At 44.7% G+C, this 23,831-nt stretch overlaps 1 pseudogene; it reads right to left on the bottom strand.

The window, feature by feature from the left end:
- Positions 1 to 3,428: 3,428 nt before the first annotated feature.
- On the bottom strand, positions 3,429 to 6,936 carry LOC141345275 (extracellular calcium-sensing receptor-like; annotated as a pseudogene).
- Positions 6,937 to 23,831: the final 16,895 nt, after the last annotated feature.

The following is a 23,831-nucleotide window of genomic DNA, read 5'->3' on the forward strand; positions in this document are numbered from 1 at the left end:
TTTCCATTTTCAATGATTTATTATATATTTAAAGTGCAGCTTCCTAACTCTTTGAAACTTTTTTCATAGAAATAACTATTCATTCTGATCAAACACAGTTCATTTCATAATTATACAAAACTCCACGAATGAAAGAAAAAAAAAAAACATATCTGATCTCACTCTGCTCTGCACTCTATGTGTGTGTGTTTGTGTGGTAAGTGGCTGAGTGTAAGGAGGGGGGATGGGTGGTAAGAGAAAGAGTCAGAGAGGAGGAGAGACAGTTAGGTTTAGTCCAAAGGGTTACTGTGAATGCATGTGCCAACTGGGCACCGTTTTCCTGATGCTATCGGGATGGCGACTGCACAGACGGCGAGGGCCCGGTCATCGCTGCTTGCAGCTTTAATTATTATTATTATTTTTTTTTTTTCAATGTTTTGGGGGATTTTGGGGCCCTTAACATACACGAAAACTCTTGAAACTTTGCACACACATTGGAACCTGCGTCCATCAGGGCCGGACAGACTTTGACATGGGGGGGTCACCTGGGGGGGGTCGTGGCACAGCGTTAAAAATTGCGACTTTTGAAGGGCTCTGGAGCGCACAACGGTTGACCTACAGTCACCAAAATTCATACACGTATAGACCTCATCAGGCCAAACAAATTTCACACTCATAGTCCGTGCTTCGCCAAACAGGAAGTCGGCTATTCAGGGATGTCTAAAATGTGCATGCAATGGAATTTGAAATACTCCTACTAGGCCTTTCCACCGATGGCCACCAAACTCGGTCAGCATGATCTCAAGACATTGGGGATGCAAAATTGCCAGGGGATTTTTGATATCTCGAACGGTTTGACCGTGACGGGGCGACAAATTTATGGCGAGAAATGAGAAACAGGAAGTGCCTAATAACTTTGACATACTTTGTCTGATTTTGACCAAACTTCAGCAGTTTGTTCGTCGTCTGATGCCGATCACAGAGATGTGATTATTATGAGTCAAAGTTATAGCGCCACCAACTGGCAGCAGAAAGCGTGACGTTTTTGAAACGCTTTAAACTCAGCCTCTTAATTTTACTCAATTTGCTTCAAACTTCATCACAATAATGTCAAAACACGACCGATGAGAATCTGTGAAGGGCGTTATCCATAACTTTTATCATGTTGCCATGGCAACGTGTCAAACTTTAACTTTAGTTTTTTGTGTTCTTGAGCCACTTAATATGCTTAGAATTTCATGAAACTCAACACACACATCTGTATTAATGACAGTTAAACACTGATAAAAGCCCATAAATGGGCGTGGAGCAGGCGTTCCATAGCGCCACCTTTTGACAAAAGTTGGGGGGTTACTTTGTCCTACAGTCACCAAACTCTGTAAATATATTGGACTCATCAAGCCGGACAACTTTCTAATTTACACTCATTAGCTACAACCAACAGGAAGTCGGCTATTTTTATTTAAATGTGGATTTTTGGTAAAATCAAGCTGTGGAATTTGAAATACTCCTCCTAGACCTTTCAACCGATGGCCACCAAACTCAGTCAGCATGATCTCAAGACATTGGGGACGCAAAATTGCCAAGGGATTTTTGATATCTCGAACGGTTTGGCCGTGGCGGGGCGACAAATTATGGCGAGAAATGAGAAACAGGAAGTGTCTAATAATTTTGACACACTTTGTCTGATTTTGACCAGACTTTAGCAGTTTGTTCGTCATATGATACCGATCACAGAGATGTGACTATTATGAGTCAAAGTTATAGCGCCACCAACTGGCAGCAGGAAGTGTGTTGCTTGCAAAACACTTTTAAATCAACCTCTTAATTTTACTCAATTTGCTTCAAACTTCATCAGAATAATATCAAAACACAGCCGATGAGAATCTGTGAAGGGTTCCTTGATACATCAAACGCTGTTGTCATGGCAACGTGTCAAACTTTAACATTTGTTTCCTGTGTTTTTAAATATAGCTGTGAATAAATTCATATCACTCATAGCAGAATCAGACAGCTCACACCAAACTTTGTCAACATGATGCCAAGATACTGAAGATGCTAAATTGTGAACGGCTTTGGGATATCTTGAATGGTGTTGATGTGGTGATTTATGAAAGTAACAGTAAAAAAGATTAAGAGTAATTTTCATATATCTTTAAATTGCATTATTCTAACTCATCAAATCTTTTTTACATATAAAGAACAAGACATTCTTAGGGAATCTGAGTAGTTTCAAAATGTTATCATGCTCAGAGGCCCCAAAAACATTATAAAAGTGTAATATATGCTTGTCATTTTAAGGCTCTAATACCAGGAATGAACACTAGAGGTCCTCATAAGATAAGGAATTGTTTGCCTCTAATGCTATTTAGCTCATTCTCAGTGTATAAGAATGACAACAATGAATAGAATCAGTTGATATGTACTGTACTGTCAGTGTACTTTTACATAATTATTTTATATAAATGCTTAAAGAGCATTAAAATCTTTTTTTTTATCTTTAAAGGAAAAATGATATACACACACTCTCACTGATATGATAAAAAATCTTATAAGTATGACACTTTACTGCTCAGTTCATTTAATTAGAAGAAGAAACAAATACATCAAGTAAGTTAATATGTATTTATTTTTAATATATTTGTTTATCATTATTTCACAGAGGCTTATAGATCATTAAAATATTGTTTTAAAATGGTTGTAGATCATAAAACATGTTGGTAAGTATTTAAAATATTTTTTAATATTAGTTAATGCATTAACAAACATGAACTAACAATGAACAATACATTTTTACTCGATTTTCTTCAAACTTCATCAGAATAATGTCAAAACACGGCCGATGAGAATCTGTAAAGGTGTCCCTGATGCATCAAATACTATTGCCATGGCACATTTAAAAAACGTACATTAAAATATTTGTTTCCTGTGTTTTTTAAAGAGAGGTAACATGTTTAGAATTTCTTTTTCAATTTTCAGTAATTTTATATCTTTAACGTGCAGCATCCAAAGTCTTTGAAACTTTTTTCATACAGAGAACTAGTCATTCTGATCAAACACAGTTAATTTCAGATTTATACAAAACTCAATGAATTAAAGAAAATTAAAAAACAAATCTGATCTCACTCTGCTCTGTACTCTATGTGTGTGTGTGTGTGTGTGTGTGTGTGGTAAGTGGCTGGGTGTGTGTGGGGAGGGGGGATGGGTGGTAAGAGAGAGAGTCAGAGAGGAGGAGAGAAGGTTAGGCTTAGGCCAGAGGGTTATTGTGAATGCATGTGCCCAGTGGGCACCGTTTTCCTGATGCTGCTGGGATGGCGACTGCGCAGATGGCGAGGGCCCGTTCATCGCTGCTTGCAGCTTTAATATTTATTTATTTTATTTCATTTTAATTATTTTTTTATTTTTATTTTACTGTAGTGCATTATTACAAATGTTTAAAACTTTTTTTATCATTTTTGTTGTTTTTTCATCATATGCTTTTTCTCATTTTTCTCAGGTTTCAAAAGTACAATATAACATTTAGGAGCAAATATACACAGCAAAAGACCAAATGCAGAAGCTAGAATAGCAAAGACATGGACAGCAATTGTATACTTTCCACGAGAGCTCACATAATCTGGAATGAAGGTTATCCACACAGCGAAAAATATAAGCATACTGAATGTGATGAATTTAGCCTCATTAAAGTTGTCTGGTAATTTTCTAGCCAAAAATGACATTAAGAAACACAAGCAAGCTAGGAATCCAATATATCCAAGCACACACCAAAATCCAACTTCAGATCCTACAGCACATTCAACAATTATAGTTGCACTCATAAACTTTGTGTTATATGATGCAAAAGGAGGCTTAGTTGTTAACTATATGATGCAAATAAGTGCTTGCACAAAAGTGCACAAGATTACACTTGTCTTTGTTTGGCAGGGCCAAACCACTTCATGACATTTCTGCCAGCGAGGGTGGCTCTGAAAGCCATTAAAACTACTACAGTTTTTGCCAAGATGCATGAAATACAGAGAGTAAAGCTGATTCCGAAAGCTGAGTACCGAATCCGACATAACCAGTCAGTGGGCTTCCCTATAAATGTTAGGCCAATCAGAAAACATGCACAGAGGAACAGGAGGAGAAGGAAACTTGACTCCATATTGTTTCCTCATATGACTGGTGTCTTCCTGTATATTGTAAATACAACAAGCACTGCTAATAATGCACAGGCTCCGAATGCTGAAAGTGCCGATAGAATTATTCCCAAGGGCTCCTGAAAAGACAAAAACTTTAATGTTTTGGGAATGCACTGGTCTTGGGCTTGGTTTGGCCATGTTTCCTTTGAAAATGTCAGGCAATCATTTGAATCTGTAGAAAACAAATGTTAAAGCTGCAAGCAGCGATGAACGGGTCCTCGCCACCTGCGCAGTCTTCATCCCGATAGCATCAGGAAAACAGTGCCCAGTTGGCACATGCATTCACAGTAACCCTCTGGACTAACCCTAACTGTCTCTCCTCCTCTCTGACTCTTTCTCTTACCACCCATCCCCCCTCCTTACACTCAGCCACTTACCACACACACACACACAGAGAGAGTGCAGAGCAGAGCGAGATCAGATGTTTTTTAATTTTCTTTCATTCGTGGAGTTTTGTATAATTATGAAATGAACTGTGTTTGATCAGAATGAATAGTTCTTTGTATGAAAAAGTTTCAAAGAGTATGGATGCTGCACTTTAAAGATATAATAAATCACTGAAAATTGAAAATGGAAAATTAAATTCTAAGCATGCTATCTGCCTCAAAAACACAGGAAACTAATATTTGAATGTATTTTTTATTTTTTTTGCCATGGCAACAGTATTTGTTTCTCATTTCTCGCCATAATTTGTCGCCCCGCCACGGCTAAACCGTTCGAGATATCAAAATTCCCCTGGCAATTTTGCGTCCCCAATGTCTTGAGATCATGCTGACCGAGTTTGGTGGCCATCGGTGGAAAGGCCTAGGAGGAGTATTTCAAATTCCACAGCCTGATTTTTCCAAAAATCGACATTTAAATAAAATAGCCGACTTCCCGTTGGTCGTAGCTAATGAGTGTAAATTAGAAAGTTGTCCGGCTTGATGAGTCCAATATATGTACCAAGTTTGGTGACTCTAGGAGAAAGTAACCCCCCAACTTTTATCAAAAGGTGGCGCTATGGAGCGCCCGCACAATGCCCATTTATGGGCTTTTATCAGTGTCTAAATATCAATAATACAGATGTGTGTGTTGAGTTTCATGAAATTCTAAGTATTTTAAGTGGCTCAAAAAAAATCTAAATTTAAAGTTTGCCACGTTGCCATGGCAACATAATAAAAGTTATCGATAACGCCCTTCACAGATTCTCATTGGTCGTGTTTTGACATTATTGTGATGAAGTTTGAAGCAAATTGAGTAAAATTAAGTGGCTGAGTTTAAAGAATTTCAAAAACGTCACGCTTTCTGCTGCCAGTTGGTGGAGCTATAACTTTGACTCATAATAGTCACATTTCTGTGATCCACATCAGACGTCGAACAAACTGGTGAAGTTTCATCAGAATCAGGCAATGTGTGCAACATTTATTAGACATTTCCTGTTTCTCATTTCTCACCATAACTTTGTCGCCTTGCCACGGCCAAGCCGTTCGAGATATCAAAAATCCGCTCGCAATTTTGCATCCCCAATGTCTTGAGATCATGCTGACTGAGTTTGGTGACAATCCCATGGAAATCCTGGGAGGAGTATTTCAAATTCCAGAGCATGCACCTTTAAGACTGCCCTAAATATCTCACTTCCTGTTGGGTGGAGCCCATGACATAGAGTACAAAAGTTGTTTGGCTCAATGAGATCTATATGTGTACCGAGATTCATATGAATACATGCAAGTATGTGTGCGCAGTACATCAAGATTTCTGACTGTGTTCCAAGGGGTGCTGTAGAGGCCCTGTACCACTCCCGGTTTCCAGCCTCTGTGGCGTCCTGATGGCCGCAGATTCCGACGTGTGTGCGAATTTTCAAGAGTTTTTGAGTATGTTAAGACCCCCTTAAGTGCCCGGAAGTTTAAAAAAAAAAATTAAAGCTGCAAGCAGCGATGAAAGGGCCCTCGCACTCGGGCTTACCACCGACCGGTGGCTTTAGAAAAACAGCAAACGGTGGGCAGTATGCTTTTAATATAATAAATATAGAAGAAATATGCCAAAGTCATTTATATATGCCAAACTTCCTGCTGCCAGCTGGTGGCGCTATGCCTATAACTGATTATTTGCATGTAGATGTGTTCAGGCCAGCACTTTTATCAAACATATGAAGTTTGGTGCAGATTGACCTTGATATCTTTGAGTTAGTGAAAGATATGACATATCCTGCTGCCAACAGGTGGTGCTATGATAATATCTGAATGTTGGCCTTTAGGTGTCTTCAGGCCAGGACTCTTACCAAACCTGTGAAGTTTGAGACAGATCAGACATTTCTTGGCTGAGTTATAACAACTTCTATGTCCATGGCGAAACATCAAACTTTGTCAGGCCGCCACGGACACGCGTGTGGCAAGGGGGCGTGGTTCGGCAGAGCTGGCAGCGGGAGAGAAGGTTGGGAGACAAGCGGTGAGTAAGTAGGTCAAGTGCAAATTATTAACACCTGTGTCTGATTGCAGTAATTGGCTTGGAGAGACTGCTTATAAGGAGAACAGAGAGAGAGACCAAATAGAAAGAGACCAGCAAGAGAGAGACTGGAGGCGCCTCGTCAGGCTGAGGAAAAGAGTCACGTCCAGAACTTTGTGTTTGAGAGAAATTTACTTTTTGAAAGTCGCCGTGGGCGCAATTATTGTTTCTTTTGGTTTAAAAGAGTGAATAAAGTCTGGTTCTCTCTACCACCGACCTGCCCTTTTCCTTCATTCATCTGAACCTTACCACACTGGTGCCGAAACCCGGGAGGAAGTGGGAACGCCGCCGCCATCATGTCTTCTCCGTCAGGTTCGCCATTTGCGGAGGTCATCCACTCGCTCGCGGGCCTTCACCAAGAACACCATCAGGCGCTGTTGGACATGCGGGAGGACCAGGAACGTAGGTTTCAAGCCCTCGTTCGCACGCAGCAGGAGGACCGCGAGTTGTTCCGGAGCTGGATGGACCGGGAGGTTCGGGCTGGGGGATCCACATCTGTCCCGGCCCCACCAGCTCACATGCCTTTGAACAAAATGGGGCCACAGGATGATCCAGAGGCGTTCATCGACCTCTTCGAGAGGACTGCTGAGGCATGTGAGTGGCCGCACTTGAACTGGCCCATGCGCCTCATTCCGCTGCTTTCGGGGGAAGCACAGATGGCTGCACAGCAACTGCCAGTTCAGAACCTCCTTGTCTACGACGACCTAAAACGGCCATCCTCCAGCGGGTCGGCCTGAACCCTGAGAAGCACAGACAGCGATTCCGTTCGCTGGAGCTGGGGGAAAACAGCCGGCCCTTCGTGATGGCTCAACAGCTACGGGACGTGTGCCGCAAATGGCTGCTGGCCGGGGGAAGCGACGCCGACCAGGTCATCGATCGGGTGGTACTGGAGCAGTTCATTGCGCGGCTGCCGAAGAAGACTGCGCAATGGGTCCAGTGCCACCGCCCATCGTCGCTGGACCTGGCCATTCAACTGGCGGAGGATCAGATGGTGGCATGCCATGGGGTCGGCGAAACCCTGCCCTGTCTCTCTCTCTCTCCTCCCTTCTCCCACCTCCAAACCTATCCCTCTCCCTAGGTCCCGGGTGAATCTCCCTCCTAGAGTGCAGCCCCGATGGAGGGGTGGTCCGCCACCGGAATCGGCGGAGCCGAGACCCCAACCCAGGGGTACGGGGTTGGTCACCCCGAGTGTCGCACATGGTCCCCTTTCTACACTCTCTCCACGTCAATCGTTTGACCCTCTTACTGCCACTAGGGTGGCGGGGAAGTCTGGGCCGGCCTGTTGGCGTTGCGGGGACCCAGGAAACTTTATTGATCGGTGTCCGGTGATGGAGGTGGGGACACTGGTCCGGGTTCCGGATGCGCCACAGGCTGCCCTCGATCATGCTGGCCTGTACCAAATACCTGTGAGTATTAAGGGGGGTACTTATTGGGCTCTGGTGGATTCAGGATGTAACCAAACCTCGATCCATCAAAGCCTAATTCAGCCCGAGGCATTGGATAAGAGCCGCATGGTTAAGGTAAGGTGTGTGCACGGGGATGTGGGGAAGTACCCTTTAACGTTTCTAGCCATCCAATTTCGGGGACAAAAGCATAATGTGGAGGCTGCCGTTAACCCGCACCTCAGGCATCCGCTGATTTTGGGAACCAATTGGCCAGCTTTTAGTCACTTATTAGGGTATTTATGTGCGGATGTCTCTTGGGAAAAGCAGGGAAGGGAGGCGATTGTCCAGATGGGAGAGGTGGAACCGGGACCGGCTGAGCCTGACCCAGGGGAACCAAATGCTGCTGAGAGGCTAAACCTCACAGAGCGTGATGACTTTCCCCTGGAGCAGTCTCAGGATGAAACGCTGAAAAATGCATTTGAACAGGTCAGATCCATCGACGGACAGCCTCTCCAACCCGCACGACCTCCTTCTTACCCATATTTAGCAATTTTAAAAGATAGGTTGTATCGAGTGACCCAAGACACTCAGACAAAACAGGATACAACTCAATTATTGGTACCCAAAAGCCGTCGGGAAATGCTTTTCCAGGCGGCTCATTGTAATCCTATGGCAGGACATTTTTTATTATTATTATTATTTTACATTTTATTTATTGGCGCCTTTCTTGACACTCAAGGTCACCTTACATCAACATCAACAACAATAACAATATTTAAAAACAATGAAATACAATGCAATTAAAGAAAATGCAGTTGTGGTCAAAGGGAGTAAGCTATTCTAAACAAATGAGTTTTGAGTTTGGATTTAAACGATGTGAGAGAATCAATATTACGGAGGTCCGGTGGAAGCGAATTCCAGAGCTGAGAAGCAGAGAAACTGAAAGCTCTACTCCCCATAGTAACAAGGCGGACACGGGGAATGGTGAAATGGATAGAAGAAGAAGATCTAAGAGTGCGAGCATGTGTAGGTATATGGAGGAGATCAAAAAGATACGAAGGGGCTAAATGAGATCAAAAAGATACGAAGGGGCTAAATTATGAATGACTTTAAAAGTAAGGAGAAGTATTTTATAGTTGATACAATAAATGATAGGGAGCCAATGGAGCTGTTGTAAAATAGGAGTGATGTGATGAATAGAAGGGATACGAGTAATAATACGAGCAGCTGAGTTTTGGACCAGTTGAAGTTTATGAAGAGTTTTATGTGGAAGGCCAAACAAAAGAGAATTACAATAATCTAAACGGGAGGTGACTAAGCTGTGAACAAGAATGGCAGTAGAGTGAGGCGTGAGAAAAGGACGCAGACGGTTGATATTACGAAGATGATAATAAGCAGACCGGGTAACATTATTAACATGAGATGTAAAAGAGAGGGTGTTATCGAAGATGACACCCAGACTCTTAACCTGAGGGGAGGGAGAGATAAAGGAGCTATCAATGGGAATCGAAAAATTTTGAAGTTTGTTTAATGTTGATTTTGTACCTATAAGAAGCAATTCTGTTTTATTGGCATTTAACTTAAGGAAGTTTGAAGTGAACCAGGATTTTATGTCAAGAAGGCAGTTAGTAAGGGAAGATGGTGGAAGTGTGGAATTAGGTTTGGTTGAAAAATAGAGCTGGGTTTCATCTGCATAGCAATGGAAATTGATCTGATGTTTACGAAAGATGTGACCAAGGGGAAGAAGATAAATAATAAACAGTAGGGGCCCCAGAACGGAGCCCCTACTAATAACAGGGACAGAATGAGAAGTGAATGATTTTAACTGAATAAACTGAGTGCGGCCTGAAAGATATGAATGAAACCAATTAAGAGGTGTGTTAGTAATTCCAATAGAAGAAAGTCTATTAAAAAGGATGGTGTGTGAAATAGTATCGAATGCCGCACTCAAATCAAGCTGAAGAAAAATTGATAATAAACCAGAGTCAGCCGCTAGGAGAAGGTTATTAGTAATTTCAAGTAGTGCTGTTTCTGTGCTATGAAAAGGACGGAAACCAGACTGGAATTGTTCATATAAGTTATTGGAAGAAAGATGAGTATGAAGTTGAGCAGCAACTATTTTTTCCAGAATTTTGGAGATGAACGGAATATTTGAAATAGGACGGAAGTTATTGTAATCGTTGGGATCTGAACCAGGTTTCTTAAGAATGGGAGTTACCGAAGCTGTTTTAAGAGAAGAAGGAACAATTCCAGTGGTAAGTGAAGAGTGAATAAAGCACAGTTGGAAGGGGGTCTAATCTGCAGGTTGAAGATTTGGATTTTTAAATGAGTTCATTAATTTCATTTACTGAGGGTAAGGTAAATGCTGAGAGTAGACAGGTGGGAGCAAATGAAACTGGGACAGGTGGGTTCGGACCAGAAGTAGACATAAGGTGCTTGTGGATATGTTCAATTTTTAAAGAAAAAAATGATAATATAGAGTTACAAAAATCAGAAGAATACAAGTGAGGAGGAAGTGGATCCCGAGGTTTTATGAAGTTTGTAATGAGAGAAAAAAGGGCTTTTGAATTTCCTTCACTTGAACTAATTAAACCAGAATAATAGGTGGTTTTAGCTTTAGAAATCGAATCTTTGTAAAAAAGAATGTGATTTAAATATATATCCTTATGCACAGTGAGATTCGTTTTCCTGTAAAGTCTTTCAAGTTGTCTTCCTTTTGTTTTTAATTTTCTAAGAATGGGAGTAAACCAAGGTGCAGAAAGAGTAAATGAAACAGTCCTGGTTTTGAGTGGAGCAAGTTCATTAAAGAGGTTATGAAGGTTGTAGTTGTAGTGAGAGAGGAGTTCATCCGGGGTAGAGAAACTGTCAATACTGGGAAAACTAGTGATGCTAGAAGATAAAATGTCCAAGTTAATATTCTTAATATTTCGGAATGTTATAGTACGTGGGAGATTAGATTTGGAGAGTGAGAGATTAACAGTGAACGAAAGCAACATGTGATCGGAAAAAGGAAAAGAATCTGCTTTACAGTTAACAGGTGTAACACCTGAACAGCAGATTAAATCTAAAATATGTCCTTTATTATGTGTGGGAAAGTTTATGCATTGCTGAAGTCCAAAACTATCCAGACAGGATGTAAAGTCTTTGGTGAGAGTGTTGTCAACATTATCCATATGTATATTAAAATCCCCCAGGAGTAATATATTTGATGAAAGTGTGGATAGGTGAGTCAGAAAGGCAGCAAAGTCATCAACAAAATCCTTGTTAGGCTTTGGAGGGCGGTACAAAGTAGCAACAATGGTGGGAATAGGTCCAGAAAGCTGACAAACAATAGCCTCAAATGAGTGACAAACAGGAGCATTGACAGGCGCTGTCCTCCATTTCTCACGATGAATTATCGCGAGACCTCCCCCACGGCCAGAGTCACGTGATTGAGAGATGTAAACAAATCCCGGAGGAGAAGCATCATTGAGTGAAATAAAGTCATTTGGCTGCTGCCACGTTTCTGTTAAACACAAAAAGTCAAACTTACGGTCAACGAGGAGATCCTTCACAAGATGATCCTTACCCGTAAGTGAGCGGATATTAAAAAGACCAAAGTTGACAGTAGTGTTACTGGTTTTGACAGCCGTGTTAGCCGACCTAGCTAGGCGGGCCAGCACACTATGATCAGCGCAGCGACCGGTATTCCTCAATGGACGCCAAGTAGTGGACCAAAAGGACTTTATGGAGTTGGATTTATCATACTGAAAGTTCCGACGAGAGCCACGGTGAATGTATTTCCGACGAGGCAGGTATAAAATATCCGGGTGTGAAAGCAGAGCTGGTGGTGGTGGATCATCATGTTGATATAAACGGAACCTCAGAAGCTCAGCTGTAGGATACTGGAACAGTGCAGTCGATGAATGAAAAACCAAGGACAGGACAGTCCAGGTGAGCACAAGCCACACATAGTTAATCCACATAGTTACAGGAAAACTGGAGAGCAGCGGCAGCAAAGACGCGCCAGCGTTCACTCAACCGGAAACGGAAAACCAGCACGGTCAGCACGAGGGCATCGCTTTGCATTAGTCCTAGTGGACTATGCAACACGATACCCAGAGGCAGTGGCCCTCCGCAACATTTCGTCAAAAAGTGTGGCGGAGGCCCTCTTCCGTATAATCTCCCGGGTGGGAATCCCGAAAGAGATTCTCACCGATCAAGGCACGTCGTTTATGTCACACACAATACGCGAGCTTTACGAATTATTGGGCATTAAATCGATTCGCACCAGTGTCTTTCACCCACAAACCGACGGACTGGTGGAACGATTTAATCGCACTTTGAAAACCATGATTCGAAAGTTTGTTCACGAGGACGCCAAAAATTGGGACAAATGGCTGGAACCCCTTCTATTTGCAGTACGCGAGGTCCCGCAAGCCTCCACGGGGTTTTCCCCCTTCGAGCTTCTCTATGGACGCCAGCCGCGTGGGGTTTTGGATGTCCTGAGGGAAGCTTGGGAGGATGGACCTTCGAATAGCAAAAACAAAATTCAGTATGTACTGGACCTGAGAACAAAACTCCACACCTTGGGGCGGCTCTCTATGGAGAATTTGTTACAGGCCCAGGACAGACAGAGCCGACTGTACAATCGGGGAACCAGACTACGTAATTTTGCACCGGGAGATAAAGTACTTGTATTGCTCCCAACGTCTAGCTCCAAATTACTCGCCAAGTGGCAAGGACCCTTTGAGGTCACACGACGAGTGGGAGATCTCAATTATGAGGTGGTTCGAACGGACAGAGGTGGGGCACGTCAGATCTGCCATCTGAACCTCCTAAAAAATGGAATGAGGTGGAACCGGTGATGCTGGCGACGGTGGTGAGTGGAGAGGAGGATCTCGGGGCAGAAGTATGCGCTAAAAACCACTCTCTCACTCTAAGCCTAGGGGGAGATCACCTCTCACCCTTCCAACTCACCGACGTCGCCAGATTGCAAGCCCAGTTTGGGGACGTGTTCTCCCCCCTGCCCGGTCGAACTAATCTCATCCAGCACCATATTGAGACTGAGCCGGGGGTTGTAGTGCGCAGTCGGCCATATCGTTTACCAGAACACAAAAAAAAGGTGGTTCAGGATGAATTAGAAGCGATGCTAGAGATGGGAGTAGTAGAAGAATCCCACAGTGATTGGGCAAGCCCGATAGTTTTAGTGCCTAAAACAGACGGCTCAGTTCGGTTCTGTGTGGATTACCGCAAGGTGAATGCGGTGTCGAAATTCGACGCCTATCCAATGCCGCGAGTTGACGAATTGCTTGATCGGCTAGGTACAGCTCGTTTTATTCGACACTGGACTTAATTAAAGGATATTGGCAGATCCCCTTATCGCCCTTGTCCAAAGAAAAGACAGCCTTCACCACGCCGTTTGGGTTACACCAATTTGTTACCCTTCCCTTCGGCTTGTTCGGGGCTCCGGCCACTTTTCAGCATCTGATGGACCGGGTCCTCCGGCCGCATGCCGCCTATGCCGCTGCCTATCTGGATGACATCATTATCTACAGTCCGGATTGGCAGCGTCATATGGTGCATTTGCGGGCGGTCCTGCGAGCGCTGCGAAGGGCCGGGCTGACGGCCAACCCAAAGAAGTGTGCGATTGGGCGGGTGGAGGTCAAGTATCTGGGCTTCCACTTAGGTCATGGACAGGTGTGTCCCCAAATTAATAAGACGGCAGCAGTTGCAACCTGTCCAAGACCCAAGACCAAAAAGGAGGTGAGGCAGTTCCTGGGGCTGGCAGGATATTATAGAAGGTTTGTACCTAATTATTCGGACCTCACCAGCCCGCTGAATGACCTCACTAAAAAGGAAGCTCCAGATCTGGTCCAGTGGACGGAGCTGTGCCAGCAGGCTTTTACCCAGGTAAAAGCTGCTCTGTGTGGTGGACCGCTGTTACATTCTCCTGACTTTTCTCTCCCTTTTTTGCTGCAGACCGATGCATCGGACAGGGGGCTTGGAGCGGTCCTGTCCCAGGAGATGGAGGGTGAGGAACGGCCGGTGCTGTACATCAGTCGTAAGCTCTCTAAGAGAGAGACGATGTACAGCACTATTGAGAAGGAGTGCTTAGCGATCCGATGGGCAGTTCTAACCCTTCGCTATTATCTCCTTGGACGGGAGTTCACTCTCTGCTCAGACCACGCTCCCCTGCAGTGGCTCCACCGCATGAAAGACACCAATGCGCGAATCACCCGTTGGTATTTGGCGTTACAACCCTTTAAATTTAAGGTGGTCCACAGGCCGGGGGCTCAGATGGCTGTGGCCGACTTTCTCTCCAGAAATGGGGGGGGGGTATGGGGCAAGGGGGGCGTGGTTCGGCAGAGCTGGCAGCGGGAGAGAAGGTTGGGAGACAAGCGGTGAGTAAGTAGGTCAAGTGCAAATTATTAACACCTGTGTCTGATTGCAGTAATTGGCTTGGAGAGACTGCTTATAAGGAGAACAAAGAGAGAGACCAAATAGAAAGAGACCAGCAAGAGAGAGACTGGAGGCGCCTCGTCAGGCTGAGGAAAAGAGCCACGTCCAGAACTTTGTGTTTGAGAGAAATTTACTTTTTGAAAGTCGCCGTGGGCGCAATTATTGTTTCTTTTGGTTTAAAAGAGTGAATAAAGCCTGGTTCTCTCTACCACCGACCTGCCCTCTTCCTTCATTCATCTGTACCTTACCACAACGCGCTATTACGAAAACTCAAGATCTTCGCAATTTAACATCGCAAAGGCCTTTAGATTAGACTGACCAAATATAATGTTTATATCATTAAATCTCTAGGAGGAGTTTATTACAAGTCATTTCCTTTTGCCAACAGGTGGTGCTATGATTATGAGAGAATATTGGCATTCAGATGTGTTCAGGCCAGGACTCTTATCAAACATGTTAAGTTTGAGGCAGATTGGACATTGCATGCCTGAGTTACAGTAACTTCCTGTTTCATTGCATTAATAGCATACTTTAGAACTTAGCTAAGTGTTGCTAATATGTTTTAGCATATTTCTAGATTGATGCTACCCTATTTAACACTTGTTTACACTTTTTAATATGTTGCTAGGCATCCATAACAGTATTAAACAGGAGCTTAGGTGAAGGTTGGGAGATAGAACGATGCAAAGCAAGAAAACATTAAAGTGCATTAATTGCAATACACACATTGTTTTAGAACTTGTACAGTGTTTGATAATTTCTTATTAGCACAATATAGGCAGATAATGTAAAATGGTGAGTAACACACACCTGCCATGGCAGAATTTGAGATAGACTCCCACATGTCCCATTCTGAAAGGGACCCTTTCCTGGTTCACATGTGCTCATGTCATGTAGTGCATGTGCTATGAGATACACAGCCTTATAAACATTGTAGGAGACTCTGAGTTGTGACACATCTGAATAAGGAGTGTATACATCGTCCAAACTCTCACTGCCATTGCAAGGTGGCCAGTTCTGTGCCTCTTCCCCATGCACATGATTATTTAAGGACCCATTTAGTCGGCAGCGGAAAGTCTCTTCCCAAAACTCAGAAAGAAAATGGGACTGAGCAACAGAAACACTTCTAATTGCCAAGATGTGGGATATCAGCTCTTTGTATGGCAAACCCTAATGTTCCCTTTAACAAATCACCAAAATAATCCCAGAGAGCTCTTGATGTGGCCAAGGCCTCGCTGGCAATCCACTGAAGGTGAGTAACATTTTGCTGTCTGCACTCTTTTAGTATACTATGCATTTCTGATTCCCCAGAGAAGTTTACTATGACTGTGACAAAGGAAGCTTTTAAAATGTTTACAAGCTCATGTACTGTATCTTGCATTAGTACAACATGATAGAAATGAACTGTTACAGAGGAGTCGGTGAGAGGTGGATCCAAATGCAAGGCTTTATTAGACGAGGTCAAAACAGACAGGGTCAATCACCAGCGAACAACGACAGCAGAGATAATCCAGAGAGTAATCCAATAGGAGACAGGCAGAGGGTCAAAATCCAAAGAGCAGTCCAAATGAGAAATGAAACAAACGATGAAACCAGGAAAACTAAGACTAAGACTAGGAATCGACTGACTAAGACTATGACTATGAAAACAGGAAAATCAAACAGGGAAAACGCTCAGTAAAGTCCGCAGATGCAAAACAATACTTCGCGGTGTGAGTGTGTGTGAAGCTAGCTTTTATGGAGGACAGACAGGAAGCTACCATAGAGGCAGCAGAGGGAGCAGCAACAGTCAGTGGGGGTAAGGGCTCCCTCTGCTGGCCTGGTGTAACATAGCCCCCCCCCCCAAAGAGCGGCTTCCAGACGCTCCCAACAGTCCTAGAAATAACAGACCTGGGGGGCGGTGGGGGAGCAGAGGTGGAGCAGACAAACGAAGGAGGACCAGGTCCATGTGGCAGAGGAGGACCTTGAGGCAGGACCGGCAGATCTGGGGGAGTTGAGGCCCCCCGCAGCAGGACATGTGGGAGCGAGGGTATCCACGGCGGAGCAGACGACCACCAGAGCCCGACCGAAATCCTCCAGAGAGGAGCAAGAGGCTTAGGAACCCCCCATGGTGGAGCAGGAAGCCCAGGAGTCCTCCAGGGCGGAGCAGGGGGCGGAGCGGCCCTCCGGAGCGAAGCAGGAGGCGGAGCGGCCCTCCAGGGCGGAGCAGGAGGCGGAGCGACCCTCCAGGGTAGAGCAGGAGGCGGAGCGGCCCTCCGGGCGGAACAGGAGGCGCAGGAGCCCTCCAGGGCGGAACAGGAGGCGCAGGAGCCCTCCAGGGTGGAACAGGAGGCGCAGGAGCCCTCCAGGGCAGATCAGGAGGCTTAGCAACCCTCCAGGGCAGAGCAGGAGGCGCAGGAGCCCTCCAGGGCGGAACAGGAGGCGCAGGAGCCCTCCAGGGCGGATCAGGAGGCCGCATCATGGACAGGGACCTGGGGAGAGCAGAGATAGAGGCAGACAGAGCAGGGAGAGAGATAAGAGATCGTAGGAGTACGCTGCCTCCGTGGCAGTGACTGGGCAGACAGGAACTTCAGGAACGGCTGTCATGGTTGTTATTGGGCAGACAAAGACTTCTGGAACGGCCCCATAAGCCGAGACAGAGATGACAGGGAGCCTAGGCGGTACAGGCCGAGCAGGGAGTCCTGGCGGAGCAGGCAGAGCAGGGAATTTTGGCGGTGCAGGCAGAGCGTGAAGCCTTGGCGGTTCAGGCAGAGCGTGAGGCCTTGGCGGTGCAGGCAGAGGGTGAAGCCTTGGCGGTGCAGGCAGAGCGTGAGGCCTTGGCGGTGCAGGCAGAGCGTGAGGCCTTGGCGGTGCGGGCGGAGCGTGAGGCCTTGGCGGTGCGGGCGGAGCGTGAGGCCTTGGCAGAGCGGGCGGAGCGTGAAGCCTTGGCGGAGCGGGCGGAGCGTGAAGCCTTGGCGGAGCGGGCGGAGCGTGAAGCCTTGGCGGAGCGGGCAGAGCGTGAAGCCTTGGCGGAGCAGGCAGAGCGTGAGGCCTTGGCGGTGCGGGCAGAGCGTGAGGCCTTGGCGGAGCGGGCAGAGCGTGAAGCCTTGGCGGAGCGGGCAGAGTGTGAAGCCTTGGCGGAGCGGGCAGAGCGTGAAGCCTTGGCGGAGCGAGTAAAGCGTGAAGCCTTGGCGGAGCTGGCAGAGCGTGAAGTTCCGCTATGCACGCCACCTCCGAAAGAGGTATAGGCGCAGCGGACATGCATGCAGGTGAAGCCTCCAGAGCAAACTTGTGGACAGACTCATGGGCAGAGGAGGACACTTGGGCGCAGTGTACAGCCCACACACTCAAAATGGTGATTGCCATAACAGGTAATGCAATTGGTGGAGGAATGCCCTCCAGGTCAGTGGGCGTGAGGCTCGGGAGCGTTGACTTTGCGTGACTTGGGGGCGTTGGCTCTGCATGGCTAGGGAGCGTTTGCTCTGCATGGCTTGGGAGCGTTGGCTCTGAACTCTCGGGGGAGACGTGACTTGGTCTTGGAGGATCAGCTGTGACTTGACTTGGCTCTGGGGGAACGGTTGTAATTTGACTTGACTCAGGAAGAGCTGTTTGACTTGAATCAGGGAGTGCTGCTTGACTTGACTCAGGAACCTCAGCTGAAACGTGACTTGACTTAGGAGGAACAGTAGCTGTGATGTGACTTGACTTGACAGGAACAACAGCTGTGACGTGACTTAACTGGACAGGAGCAGCGACCGTGACGTGACTTGACTTGGCAGGAACAGCAGACATGACATGAACAAGCTGTGGCTTGGCTGATGTGATGCTAGCGAGCGCTGGTTTGGCAGACGTGACGTCAGTAGTCGCTGGCTTGACAGGCAATGACCGTAAGAGACTGACTGTTCTTGCTGATAGCAGTGGTGGGTCCTCCAAGCTGGATATTAGTCTCTGATTGGCCATCTTTGCAGCAGGCTCTGGCGTGGCGGCCATCTTTGCAGCAGGCTCTGGCATGGCGGCCATCTTGCGAGAGGACTTGGGCGTGGCAGCCATCTTGGGCAGTGGTTCTGGAGATACAGCCATCTTGTGAGAAGACTTGAGCGTGGCGGTAGCTATCTTGAGTGCAGACCCTGGAGTGGCGGCAGCCATCTTTTTAGCAGGCTCTGGCATGGTGGCCATCTTGCGAGAGGACTTGGGCAAGGCAGTAGCCATCTTGGGCAGTGGTTCTGGAGATACAGCCATCTTGTGAGAAGACTTGGGCGTGGCGGTAGCCATCTTGAATGCAGACCCTGGAGTGGCGGCAGCCATCTTGTGAACAGGCTCAGGAAAGGTGGCCATCTTGTGAGCAGGGTCTGGAAAGGCGGCCATCTTGTGAGCAGGGTCTGGAAAGGCGGCCATCTTGTGAGTAGGATCAGGAAAGGCGGCCATCTTGTGAGCAGGGTCTGGAAGAGCGGCCATCTTGTGAGCAGGGTCTGGAAAGACGGCCATCTTGTGAGCAGGGTCTGGAAAGGCGGCCATCTTGGGAACAGGATCAGGAAAGGCGGCCATCTTGTGAAGGGGCTCTGGGCTGGCAGACATCTTGTGCTGTGACTCTGGGCTAGCAGACCTCTTGTATTGCGGCTCTGGGCTAGCAGACATCTTATGCTGTGGCTCTGGGTTAGCAGACATCTTGTGCTGTGGCTCAGGGTTAGCAGACATCTTGTGCTGTAGCTCAGGGCTAGCAGACATCTTGTGCTGTGGCTCTGGGCTAGCAGACATCTTATGCTGTGGCTCTGGGTTAGCAGACATCTTGTGCTGTGGCTCAGGGTTAGCAGACATCTTGTGCTGTAGCTCAGGGCTAGCAGACATCTTGTGCTGTGGCTCAGGGCTAGCAGAGATCTTGTGCTGTGGCTCAGGGCTAGCAGACATCTTGTGCTGTGGCTCAGGGCTAGCAGACATGGTATGTGGCTTATGATCGTGAGCTGTGACATGAGTTTTGTCCTCCGACTCCTCAACAGTTCCCACAGTAAGTGAGGAGCCGGAGACCAACAAGGCAAAGTCCAAAAACTCCATAAGCGACCCCCGAGGACCACTAACTATTAGCATGGTGCGTAGTGGTTCATTTAGTCCATGGGAAAATAAATCTATCAGTGCATAGTCCGGGAAATCAGAATATGGAATAATGTTCAGGAAATCTTGGATGTGGTCCTCGAGGGATCGATTACCTTGTGACTTGAGGGCGAAGCTGATAACTGGGTCCATGTTGGTGCTGGTGGTAGAACAAAGCCGCTGGATCCGGGTGTGGCGAAGTATTCTGTTACAGAGGAGTCGGTGAGAGGTGGATCCAAATGCAAGGCTTTATTAGACGAGGTCAAAACAGACAGGGTCAATCACCAGCGAACAACGACAGCAGAGATAATCCAGAGAGTAATCCAATAGGAGACAGGCAGAGGGTCAAAATCCAACGAGCAGTCCAAATGAGAAATGAAACAAATGATGAAACCAGGAAAACTAAGACTAAGACTAGGAATCGACTGACTAAGACTATGACTATGAAAACAGGAAAATCAAACAGGGAAAACGCTCAGTAAAGTCCACAGATGCAAAACAATACTTCGCGGTGTGAGTGTGTGTGAAGCTAGCTTTTATGGAGGACAGACAGGAAGCTACCATAGAGGCAGCAGAGGGAGCAGCAACAGTCAGTGGGGGTAAGGGCTCCCTCTGCTGGCCTGGTGTAACATGAACATAAGCAGGACAAATATTAAATCTTTCTGACTCTATCAAGAAAAGCTGTATAGCAAACCGAGCATAATCTGATTCCACTCCGATCACCCCGACCCATGTCCATTGAAAGTAATGAACAAGTTTTACCAAGGCTTTAATCTGAAATAGATCAGTTGGCATTGTCCGCATGAATGCGTGAAACTATCTCTTGTTACTGAGACATGAACAGGATGCAAAGTAGCTCACCTAAAATATAAAAAACACAATATTTTAGTAAGAGAAGCAATGCAATCAACTAGGTATCACTGTAATGACATTGGCAATAGAACAAATTAATATTTACTTTATATAATACATTATATATAAAAAAAACAGTTTTAATACTGTTTAATACTTATTTCACAATACTGTAAGTGCACAACTCAATACAAAATCACAGCTTTAAAAATCAAGACAAAGGAAATGCAATTGCAAGAGAATCAATTGATATAATGTTAGATGTTGTTTTACCAGGGTATTTGAACGAGTTCTCAGAACAGCCATGGACACTCCTGATGCAGCATCTCCTACGATTACAGGGCTTGGCTGCTTTCTTCACAGCTTTGTCCACTGCCTTTCTCTGGCTGTCCATTGACTAGGAGAAGAGACCTCTTCTCAGATACAGGTATGTCATCACCGCTGTCCCTGATGTGGTAGCCCAGTGATAGGTTTGGGAAAAGGTCTTGCCACTGGTTTATTTCTGTCATGGCAAAGAGCATCGTCTGCATCCACCCCAGGGCTCTAGGAGAGAAGCTGCACACACACACACACACACACACACACACACACACACACACTTGTATAAAATGCGTTACATTATTGCAATACAATAAAAAACTGTTTTACAAAACATTTATGAGATGATGCAAGCTTGACACACAATTTATACTTGGTTGGCTCAGGTTTGGTCTTGAAAGAATAAAACGACGATAAAGGGCTGGAACCACATCTCCCCCCTGGTAAAAGCTGTAAGTATCTTCATCTCCCTGAAAGACACAATTAATTTTCCTTTTATTCTGATTTTGCAAACCAATACACAGCAGTGGCCAAAATGTAAAGTGCAAAAACAAAACTGCATTAAGCTGTGCCATAACTGACACAGACTAATCAAATTAATCTAATGGGTACAGCATATATAGATAATCTGTGACTGAGGGATGGCCTTAATTTTCTACCTGAAAACAATCAAACCAATAGCATATGCCCCTTCTGCTGTCAATCTATTATGTACCAAGCCCTTGTGAATGTAATTATTTCTTTGAGCCAATGATAATGCACACCCGATACACATTCAGCCATGAGACAACCTTTCATTGTTTAATTAAAATTACTACAATGATTGTAATCTTTAATACAGTTCTGGCTGAAACAAACAATGCATACAAACATGGTTATATTAGAACTCTGTTAGTTAATATCACCATATCTTTTCCAGTCCAGATTTCACTGTGGACTGTAAAAACTTTATGTAAAATGTTTTGTGGGGCTTAAATCTGTTGCACTGGAAGTGTTGTGTACTCATTTTAAATTGTACATTTACACACATTAATTATAAACCATCAGTTATAAAAATGAACATTTCTCTAAGCTTCACATGGATGAACAAACAATAAATAAATAAATAAGAAATAATAATAATACGTTCAGTTTGTACATAGCTTGGAAATTAATTTCTTTTACTTTCTTTCAGTGCAACTGATTATGGTTAATTTGCTTAATTAATCACCATTTGTTAATCACCATATTCATTTAATTAATAACCATATTAATAAGCACAATCTACTATGTAAAGCATTAATGATATTGTAATTGTTGATACTGTAATGTTGCATCATGGGAAACATTATAGCGCACCTGATTTGATATATAACTCAGGAATGACGTCATGCATAATGAAATGCACGACTAACATGATATGCATGACTAACATATAAAACCTAAGGTAAGAGAAGCATATCTTTGCCTTTTGTTCTTGTTGAGGTTAAAAGGATAATGATTTATATTTTTGTCTCTGTATTTCATCTTTCCAGTGCAGCTGTAACTCCAAGCTGCAACCCACAGGGTGACTTTAATTTGCCAGTGTTCATGACCGGTGGCGACTTTACAATAGGAGGAATTTTTCCTGTGCATTATAGAGTAGAGCTTCCACTGACAGACTACATAAAGAGACCTTTAGCAGCACAGTGTCAAGGGTAAGGACATGTCTTATATGTTTTTTTTGTTTTTTGTTTTTTTATAACGTCTTTCCTAAACCACACACTGTTTTACAAGAAAGTAATTTTATAAAAGTTTTTTATCTTTTTTTTTTTTTTTTTTGCAGGTTTGATCCAAGGGCATTCCGCTGGGCTCTCACCATGACACTTGCTGTGGAGGAAATAAACAACAGAAAAGATATATTACCAAACTATACTCTGGCTTACAGTATCTTTGACTCTTGTGGTACTCCTGTAACAGCTCAGAAAGCAGTCCTGGCAGTGTTAAATGGGCAGGATGTTGTTCAGAGTTTTATATGTCCTGGAGCTAACCCTTTATTAGGATTAATAGGGGAATCTGGATCTTCACAATCCATCGTTGTCTCTAGAACTCTGGAGCCTTTCAGAATACCCATGGTAAAATATTAATGTATTATATTGTTGTACATATTCTTATACATTATTCATTCCTAACTTTATCGGGTGACATTGGGATTTCCAGGAATTTACTTAGTGTGTGAGGTCTTATTATGAAAAAATGTTAACTACTCTTGAGGCAATTTTTTACTGATGTCTATACAAATTTATGTTATATATATGTGTAAAAAGTTGGCTAACATTTTTTGCTGTCCTCTTCTTTCTTTCTTTCTTTTTTTTTTAATTTATTATATTATTATTATTTCATTTATAGATAAGTTATTTCTCAACCTGCGCCTGTTTAAGTGATCGAAAGCAGTTCCCGACATTTTTCAGAGTGATTCCCAGTGATGATTATCAGGTCAAAGCTATTGCAGAACTCTTAAAGAGGTTTGGATGGACATGGATTGGTATGGTGACTGAAGAAGATGACTATGGCAGGTTTGCTTTACAAGGCTTAAAGCGAGAAATTGATAATAGTAACATTTGTTTGGCCTATCATGAAATGATCCCTAAAGACTATACCCAGGAACAGGTCTTGAAGATTCTTAAAGTAATGAAGGAATCAACAGCTAAGGTGGTGGTTGTTTTTTCAGGGGAGGGGGAATTTTACCCATTCTTAAGAGAGTTTGTGACTCAAAATATCACAGGAATTCAATGGATTGCAAGTGAGGCTTGGGTTACAGCTTCAATGTTAGCAGAAACATTTCCATTCTTAGATGGCACAATTGGGTTTGCAGTACGTCAGGGACACATCCCAGGTCTTCAGGATTACCTCAAAACAGTGACCCCAGAAAGGTACCCGTCTAACCCTCAAGTTCAGGAGTTGTGGGAAGCTCTTTATGGTTGCTCTCCCTCCACATCCAACTTGAACAGTCATCTGCCCTCCTGCACAGGCAAAGAAACTCTCAGACAAGAACACTCTGCCTACATGGACACATCCAGCCTTCGTATCGCCTACAATGTATATAAAGCAGTGTATGCCTTTGCTCATTCTCTACATAATCTCATTCACTGTATACCTGGAAACGGACCAT

This window comes from Garra rufa, chromosome 11 (assembly GCF_049309525.1).
Source record: "Garra rufa chromosome 11, GarRuf1.0, whole genome shotgun sequence".
NCBI lineage: Eukaryota > Metazoa > Chordata > Actinopteri > Cypriniformes > Cyprinidae > Garra > Garra rufa.